This window comes from Pseudocercospora fijiensis (genome assembly GCF_000340215.1).
Source record: "Pseudocercospora fijiensis CIRAD86 unplaced genomic scaffold MYCFIscaffold_25, whole genome shotgun sequence".
In the NCBI taxonomy this organism is placed as follows: Eukaryota; Fungi; Ascomycota; class Dothideomycetes; order Mycosphaerellales; family Mycosphaerellaceae; genus Pseudocercospora; species Pseudocercospora fijiensis.
The window spans coordinates 45,871-56,020 of NW_006921556.1; positions in this window are offsets into that span (position 1 = coordinate 45,871).

The window sequence follows — 10,150 nt, forward strand, 5'->3', positions numbered from 1 at the left end:
TTCAATTATAGACACTAGTAAGAGCTCGCTCTATGCCTACAAGTTATCTACCTCCGCAGCTAGCTATAGATTACGCTAATCTAATCCAGACTATGTTTAATATAGTCAACTAGAAGCTAGGCGTTGTTACTTAGGTCTAAGAAGCTTAGCCTATACAATAAGAGTCACCTGTTCTAAAGCATATTACTAAGCAACTTAACATACCGCTAAGAAGTCTACTAAGACAGTTCTTTTAATAGGTAGCGACATAGCACGAATAGAAGGATACTGAAGATAGGGAACAGCTCTTAAAGATAGAAGCGCACTTTGTAACTAAACGCTATAACTATAATTAGTTATATCAACTTCCTATGCGAGAATAGAAGGAGCTTAGCTTCTATAAGGGTGACTTAGGCACGTTGCGTAACTGTTTGAAGCGCTTTCAGAAGGAAAAGCTAGCTTAGAGAAACTGATATAATAACGACATTTATAATAGAGCAACGGCCGTTCTTATTAGTTTAGCTTTGTTAGGCGTTTAATCAAGAACAACGAATGAAATAGCTTTATAATTGCTCCGCTACTTGTATCGCTATTATCGTCGTTGCTTCGAGAGTGCTTTCCGGCGGTATTCTCGGATGTAAAAGCGGAGGAGACATATAAAGCTTGGCAGTACGCACTATAACATTCTTATTTCTGTTGCACTAATACTATACTAGTTATATATATAAAATTGATAGCGGAGCTTTAGATACATATTATCTTGATATTATATAAATATAAAGATATATTAGTAGTGTTGTATAGTTAGATTTAAAGCGAGTCGAATTGGCTAGTAAGCTAGCTTTCATCTAGCTAAACCTCCGCTTTAAAGCCGTATACGTTATATCCGCTATGCTTAAACAATCTAGTTACATTAACCTTTCTAACGTAGTTAAAAGTATATATAAGGAACTCTTAGAAGGTCTCGAAGTTAGCTATAAGATCTCTGTTCTTCTTAAGCTATTTCTTAAGCAGTGCGAAGGTCTGTTCGATAGGATTTAAGTTAGGAGAGTCTAGCGGCAGGTACTTAAGAGTGTGTCTAGTAGCTAAGATTTCGACTTAACCTTCTCGCTATAGTAGATTGAAGCGTTGTCTATTACAATAATTATATTCTTACTAAGAAGCGGCAGCACTTTATTCTCGAGCCAGTCGTCGAATGTAACTTAATTAATAGCGCCTTAGATACAGAGCGTACAGGGTAGATATATATAGATTGTAAGTGCTAGAAGTACTAACATTCGCTCTTGCCGTTACGCGTACTAATAATCGTAGCAATCTATACCCTTCGGAGACTATCTAAACTTGCGATGTCTACTCTTCTTATTAGAGGCAGTCTCGTCGATAAACACTAACTTATCTACCGGCTATTTCTAGCTCTTTATATGCTAGGCGGCTCTCGCTAGCGTACTACGTTCCTTCGCGATCTTATACGCCGCTTTACGAGTCTAACCGAGCCTATAAAGGCGCTTCTATACCGTAGCCGGATCTACCTTAATTTCGAAGCGATCGTATAGCGTAGTATACATTTCCTCGAGATATGCCTCCGGCCGTATCGGCAAGTACTTAAGGAGGTAGATTTCTATATCTATCGTAATCTTCCTCTTACGACTCGATTTAAACCTCTCCGACGGTAAGAACACCTCTCTAAAGAGGCCGTAATAGTACTTCTATCGAAACACCGTCGACCGGCTCGTACCTGTCTTTAATATAATATCTATCACTTTATAACCGGCGTCAAAATAATACTTAGCGAGTCGCGTAGTCGAGGCAGGCAAGGGCGTAGGAAGGGCTCGTACGGCGTAGAAGAGCTAGAACAGCTAGAATACTAACAACAACACCTCGGACCGTATATTTAACGGCTATACTATCAATATAAACACTATTTTTACGCGTAGTATTGTAATAGGTCGACTAGAGGACGAAATACACGATTTACTAGTAAAAAGTTAGTAGGGTTACTCTACCTCTTAGTAGTCTTAACCTTCCGGCAAAGCATAGTATAAGTATACTTCTAGAATTAGACTAGATATTTAGGTTTATATTCAATATTGAATCTTAATCTTAATTGAATCGGATTCAATATTTACTAGCTATAGGTAGACTTTAGTACAGTCACGCGTACTTTGAAGACTATATTACGCTAAGATGCCCCGTATACCGTATCCCGCGAGTCGAAGGGTCTGCCTCTCTACTTTCGATATTTACTACCTCTAGCGAGATATTACAATTGCTATCCTATCCCCTCCCTACGCCTTAGTATCGTCGTATAAGGTATTTAAGCGTGTATTCTAGCCGCTAGTATAGACACGATGCTAATGTATCTAGATGCCCGGGTATAAGAAGCCTAAGTATAAGAAGCCCGAGTGCCCGATATACGGAGATACCCTCTATTTAGGACTATACTCGGAGTAAAGAGCTTAAGCCTTAATAGCGGAGCAGGTCGACGCCTTAGCTTAATAGTACGCTGCTAGCGGCAAGATTCGGGTCCTACATTGTCCTAACCTTAAGACCGCGCGGGGATACCTCGAATGCATCGATTCCCGTAATGCGTAAGGAGTAGTAGTTACAATTCAGTTCGCCTCGTCCGATTCGTACGTACACTATATCTATTACAGTGCTACCCCGCTAACTAGAAATAGCGAGACTACTTACGGCGCTAACACCTAGACTACCGATAGAGGTTACCCTACTAGCGCGAATTATTCGGTAAAGTAAGAGCCCGAGGACAACGGTAACTTAGAGGGCGGAGCTGTCGTCTCTAAGCCTTAAGCGCTAGATTTAGTTACAGCCTTTGCCCGCTCTATATAGGCTTAAGCGCGAGTACTGCGTATACTAGATAATAGAGCAAATATACGGAGCTTACTATAGACAAAACCTACCTACTAAGGTCGTAGAGCAGTCGTCGCTAGTGATCCGTATAGTAGTATCCGCTATAGCTATTCTATGCCCGGTTAATAAGAGAGCTCGAGCGTCCGTAAAGCATTTACGCTATTATCGACTGCTTAAAAGGTCCCGCTAGGTATAGGCTAGGACGATATCGGTCCTATAGCTAGAGGCTCGTTATATATTATAGCTATTAATTGTCGATTGCTAAAATTACAGAATCACTTACAATTATAGTAATTGTGAATGTGATTCCTAGGTAACGGACTTCGTAATTTCAATTACAATTACTCTATAATACAAAGACAGGCGCTATATATCGTATATATATCTCTTATATATCGATGCTGCCCGTTACGTATAAAGTCTTCTACGGTAGGATTGCTAGAGGCTTTAAAATATACTTCGAATAGTATCTAGATTTAGCCGGATGTCTTTATTCGAGTAAGTCTAAGAATTTATCGCTTAGTTAATAGCTAGTAGGGTCTTTAGTCCCGATAAGTTATAACTTTGTTATTATTGTAATTGTAATTGTAATATTTCTATGATTGTATTTGTAATATTGCGCTCGTAACTTTAATTAATTAACAATTAATAGCTCTATCGTACGTCCGGCCGAACTCGGATAGTAAGTGTATTAATTACGTACCGCTCGCGATCGGCGATTAATATATCCGCGACCTAGGATATCGATAAGGCGGAAAGCGCATTCCTACTCCGAAGGCCTAGTAGTTGCGCACTCTGCTTAATGTGTTATACGAAATGTCGCGTCGAGCTTAGGTACTAACCGTAGTCTCTAAGTCTAGCGGCCTCGGTTATTTCGCTAGGACGGTCCTAGCGAAATCGCGGGCCGACGTAGTCTCCGGGGCTCTAGCTAGCGCTAGCGCTCCTAGACGGCTCGCTCGGTCTCGCGTTACTATACCGCGTAAACAAACGAGTCGCGAACGGCGCGTTGCTAGCGCTTCTAGACGGTTCGCTCGGTCTCGCGTTACTATACCGCGTAAATAAACAAGTTATAGGCCGCGCGTCGCTATTTCCCGCTATACTTCTCTCCTTCGACTCCGAAAGCCCTTATTACCCTAACTGTATCTACTGCTACTCTACCTCTATCGAGCTATCGTATTGCGAGTTCTAAACTTCGGTACGCCGTACTAGAATATTGCGCTTACTCTACCGTTATCGCTAATATATCGCTAGCAACTATAGAGCGTAAGAGCCCGGAGCGCTAGTGCTCTCCTACCCGTGCGAGTCCTAATTAAGGCGATTACGCCGCTATATAGCCTATCGTATACAATCTGCCTTATAGTTTAGTTATACTATAGCTCCCGAGTACTACTAGTCTAGATACGGAGCTAGACTATACAACCTAATCCTAGTACGTCGAGGACCTTAGGATTCATCCTCTAGCTCTCGCTATAGGCAGTCTTAATATACGTACTACTCGAAATATACGCCTCGAGGTCCTAACTAACTTAGTCCTTAGGTCTATATACTTCTCGACGCTTAGTATCGCGCGTAGCGCGAGATAGCCTAGTCTTACGAAGCGTCTAGTACTAGCCTTTACCTCCGCGCTCTACGAGCTATAGTAACCGACCTTCATCGCGGGTACTAGCGCGTCGCTAAGGAGCAAGATAAGTATAAAGATAATGCCCCCTAGGGCAGCGCGTACCCCGATCTTCTTACCTTACGGTAGATCTTTAACGAGCTCGAGCCTAACGAAGTAGTATCCTAACGCCTACGAGAGCAAGAGGCGGCTTATTAGAGACGAGCTAAGGCTCTTAACTAAAAGGAGAAGGACTAACTCGCTACCTAGCGCGCTATCGACGCCTAGTAGGCGAAATTGCGCGCCGTCGAAGCCCGGAAGAAGCGAGTAGAGGAGCGACGTACTACTCGTAAGGTACGAGAGGAAAAGAAAGAAGAGGAGAAGCGAGAAGAATAGCGCAAGCTCGAAGTAAGCGAGATCTTTCTACTTCTATACCGTCGTTCTCCGCTAACCTCTACCTAGAAGCTACGCTAGGTCGGCGCCGTCCTAGCGCGGCCTCTACGTTCTCGACTTCTCTATCGTAGCGAAGTCGGTTAGCTCCTAAACTACGTAAACAAGTCCGTCGTTAAGCTTTAGGCCGGCAATTATAGTCTTAGCTAGGGTCGAAACGGCTAGGCTACCTAGTAGACTATCCTCGAGTCTCTATATAGCCTAGAGGCTTATTTTGCCCTATACTAGATAAAGCGCGAGTACGACATCGAGGCTAGAAAGCCTCTTATAGAAGGGCATATAGACACCCCGCGCGCTATAGCGGCGCTAAACAATATCGGCGTCTAAGCCTTAAGCGACCTAGCGTCTTCGATAAGCGAGGTTATTAGGCTCGAGGAGTACCTATATACCCTATACGAGAAAGCGCGGTCGCTCGTAGAATCTAGCGCTTTCGGCGAGTAGTAGGAATCTACTACCGCTGCCCTACGAAACGATGCATTACGTAAGCAGGTTATCGCTAGATTAAATACAATGTATCCTAACCTCCCGCTAGTAGCTTAGTATACTATAGGTCCGGCGCTCGTGTCTATCGCTCTCTACCGGGCTATTAACTACGGACCGGACGATAGTAACGCCCTCGGTATTCTATACTAAAACGGACTTACGATGTACTAGACCCGCCTAGACCGTCGCGTACGTCTTGCCCGCGCGCTCGCGCGTTAGCCTCGCTCCGGCCTTCGCGGCCTCTTTACGCTACTAACGCAGGTGCCGTAGAAGGAGGCGTAAGTACAGTTTCTTAGTAGAGTACGGTTGTTTATACCTGCTAACCGTAAACTAGGGCTATGCAGATCTATACTAACCTCCTTCAATTTCTCCTTACGACTATTGCTAACTAGAGTCCTCTACTCGTACTCGTAGTAAAGGCGCTCGATAACAACGTTTAGGCACCGATATTTAGCGGTAAGGCTACTAGCCGCCTCTTTATCGACGACCTAGCGCCTACGAGCGTAAAGGACCTAATCTCTAAGATTAAGGCTAGTAAGCGCGACACTAACATATTCCGGCTCTAGTCTACCTCTACCGACGACGGCAATACGGGTCTTACGACTAGCCTTAAGAACCTGCTCGACCCTCCTACCGATTAGGAAGTAGATAGCGGTAATAAAGGAGATAAGGCGGAGGCAGAACTAGCTTAGTCGGAGTACTAAAATGCTTAGTCGCAATACTAGCCTAATAAGCTAATCGAACTTGTAGGTAACGAGGGCGACGGCTAGCTAGAGGAAGGAGACACGATAGGATTAGGATCGGATAACTAGGCCGATACCTAGTTAGAGGATAGCGATATAGCAAGAGTAGAGGACGACGCGCTACTCGACGATAGAAGCGAGTAATAGCGTGCTAGTAATAGCTAGCAAGTAATATATATTAAGCGGAGGCGAGAGTACCCGCCGCTCTAGCGGTAGGCGCGGCGGAGTTATAAGCCGCAAGGGTCCGTTAGACCTTAGACGTAGTAATTGCTATGTTTAGGTATATTGTTATAGCAAAATGAAGGTTACAAGGTGTAGCTTCTACGGCCTTCGTAGGCGTCTTGAAATTCTAGATTATATAGTATACGGGCGCATCTTTAACTAAACTACACCTTCTATAACTAAATATTACCTAAAACTAGACCAAATTGCGCTATTTCGATAAATAGGTATGCGATAATATAGATAGGCTTATTTGATCAATTCTAACTAAATAAACAGGCTTGTTTAGCTAAGCGACGTAGATTTGATTAACTACTAACGGGCGTTAACGGAGTCTATATACCTAATAGTTAGAGGCCCCTACGTTTCTAATACGTATCTAACCTACTCCTAAACGCAATCCGACTACTACGTAGTTAGATATAATAACAGCGTACGGTATATAGAGTATGCAAAGGCCTCTAGACGTATGCTACATAAGGCTAACCGTAGTTTAGAGGTATAGAGTCCTAATAATATAGAGTAGAAGTTGTTCTTAGTTAGAGGCGGATGGAAACGCATGCCTCTGCTTCTTGTTAGTCGCCTCGCTGCCGCCGTCCTAGAGGCAATATAAACACCTAGATAGTAGCTCGAGCGTACCGTTATCGATAGCTACGAGCAATAGTTATTAACTTACATTTATTGTTATTAATATCTTACATCTAGCCTATATCGTCGCTTCTTCCGCCGTGTAGACTTATAAACTATAGTAATTTCATATATAGCGACCCTATTCCCGTTAATCTAGATAGGAATAAGCTTCTAGATATAACTACATCGAAGGGTAATATATAGAAGCTGTTAGGTAGGGGCCCTATAGCTATTATATATTATATATTTAACATTTACTAGCTGTACTTATATTCAGTCCCGAGTTTGAGTAAATATCTATATTCAATCTATATCTAGCACTATATATAATTAAGTCTATAGCAAAGGCTAAGCCTATATCCTTGTCTGTCCTAGAGCTAGAAGGGTACTTCTAGAATTAGACCTCCCGAATTCGGGGCACAAACAAGGCTATAGGAGGGGATGCAGTAGGATCTCTTATAACTAGAATGTGCTTTTAAGAAGGCGCGGACATCCTTTCTTCTTCCTAGGGCTAGCTAGAGGGTCTATACATACTCTCTTTAAGGATTAGCCGTATATACTACCCTAGCTGTCTTCGATATCTAAGTCCTTCTAGGTAAGCCTTCATTAGAAATAGCTAAAAGGGCATCGTAGAATAGATGAGAGGTGGCCTATGCCCTATAGTAAGGTAAGCATTTCCTCGGGTACGGTATAGCGAGTAAATATACTAAATATTCGAATATTTACCAACCTTACATTTGGAGTTATATTTAATACTAAAGATAAATCTGAATTGAATTAGATTCAATATTCAATATCTATAAGTAGGGCTCTTGCGGACAAACCAATTACATAAACTACTAGTCTTTAGCGTATTTCAATCCTCCTACTATACTAACAGTACACCTTACGTATATACTTCTAGTATATACTGTTCTTCTTAGACCGATAGTTCTATAGCTAGCCGAATGCGGTTTTAATATTAGTATTACGCTACGCCTTAAACTCTGTATATATAGATTAGATATATAGAAGCCTAGTAACTATCTTAGCTACTATATTAGTAAATGTTAGTTTATAGTTAGTAGTAATAGTAACGCTAGCGCTATAAAGACTAGGTTTCTAAGTTAAAAGGCGGCACTAGCGTTTATAGGCTAACTAGCGGAGTTTTAATTAGATTAGAAGATATATAAGTTCCTATAGATCTTAATATTCTTACTAAGCCTATAGAAACAACTAGTTATAGAGATTGCTTTGCTTAAGATTAGCACGTAGGCTATATAGTATAGCCGCTCTTTTAAGGTAGTTAGAGTAGAGGATATAGCTAATACGTAATCGTAGAAAGATTAAAACTAGTAAGCAGAGATTAAGATTTAATTAATAGAGCTATTGTTTATTTAGTATAGAGAGAGTAAGCTCTAGCCCTTAAATAGTAAACACGATATTATCGTATTTATAACACCTAGAAACAGCTTTAAGTTTAATTGTTAGCTTTAAACTTTCTATACCGCGCTTCCTAATAACGCCTTCGGAGGAAGTGCTACAGAGCCTCGCGGTAATAGATTCTAGTATCTTTACGCTTTTTTAAAGTGCTCTACTCGATAGTATACTTAGCTACGTAAGAAGCTTAGAACACCCTAGCTAGCTATAGACATTATTATCTACTATCGTCTCTATAGTACTCGCTAGATTCCTAAGTTCGTTAGCGTTAGTTTAATAATAGAGCGCCTTACGTTAGCGGAGATAGATAATTATTACTATAGTCTCCAGAATAAATATATAGCGCTATTAATACACTACTGCATTGTCTCTAGTAGCTCCGTTAGGACCGTTACTTCTTAGAGATTTAAAATCGAGATCTACTTTATTAATAATACTAGAGTTATTATACCAGCAACTAAAGCCAGAACTCCAGAAAGTAAGCGTAAGAATAATATACTAAACTCCTATCGTCCTTATAGTAGCTATTATATAATAGAATATAGTATTAGGTATAAATCTTATCCTTTCGCCCCCTATTTAATTTTCTAACTACTTAGTAGTGTCTTTGTCTAGATCTAGGTAGAGCTTATCGATTTCCATCTAATCTCTTACTCAGAAATTTTAGCGCCTTTCTAGCAAACTAGGGTCTAATATCAAGTACTAAAATAACTCTTCCGCTAGCATAGTATATAAAGCAACTGCAAAGCAGCCCTATATTGCGTTGTACTAGTTACACGCTATAATATACCCAAATTCTAGTATATTCCTTATAACTCTTTATTCTTTAGGAGATTCTAAGAATAGAGTAGGAAGTAACGGTCTATTATATACTAAGGTAGAGGCTACTATTAAAGAGTTATGTAACTTATAGAAGATAGTAAGAGGTATAGAGGCTACTATAAGTCTAGGTACCTAGTTGAATTTCTAGTAGGTAGAGCATAAGGATATCTAGAAGAAGTATTAGGTAGAGTTGCAAAAGCAGACGTATAATATAGGCTTGAAACTATAGATAATACCTACAAATGTTAGTTTTAAAAAAGTTCTTAAACATTCTATATTTTTATCCCTTTCTTCCTTTTATAAAAGTATAAACTAATATAACTTTAATAAGAATTTATATCTTTTGTTAGCTCCTACTATAGAAGCTATAATTGTCTAATAAGTTCCTAGAACTATAGCCCTAGGGTTGGCATAGTTAGGCTATTAGCTACTATCTCTTTTATTAGAGTATATTATACTATAGTCTTCCTTTGCTACTATAGACATCTAACCTTATTGAAGCTAATACTAACATATTTTATTTTCTTATAGGGGTAGGTATCTGTAATAAGGATTAAAGCTACTTAGTTATTATCTATAAGCTAAACAGGTCCGGGTTTGGTTGCTAAATTAGAGTTTCCTTCTATTATTAGTTAAAATAAGCACTCTCCTAAGCCCTAAGTATAGTCTATCTCCCCTAGGAGCACTACTAGGAACTAAGAATGCTTTGTATATATATTTATTGCTATATACTTAGCTTCTATAGTTAATATAGCTGCTAACTTTTGCTTTTTGCTTGTCTAGGAAACTAGTAATCTCTAGAGAAAGCAAATGCCTTTAAGGATTGAAACTCTACCTACCTAGCCTATTATATAGTTAGAGTCTAAGTATTCTATTAGCTTTCCTCTATCCCTCCTAAATATTAAACCTAGGCTTAGGAATAATCTTATGTATCTAG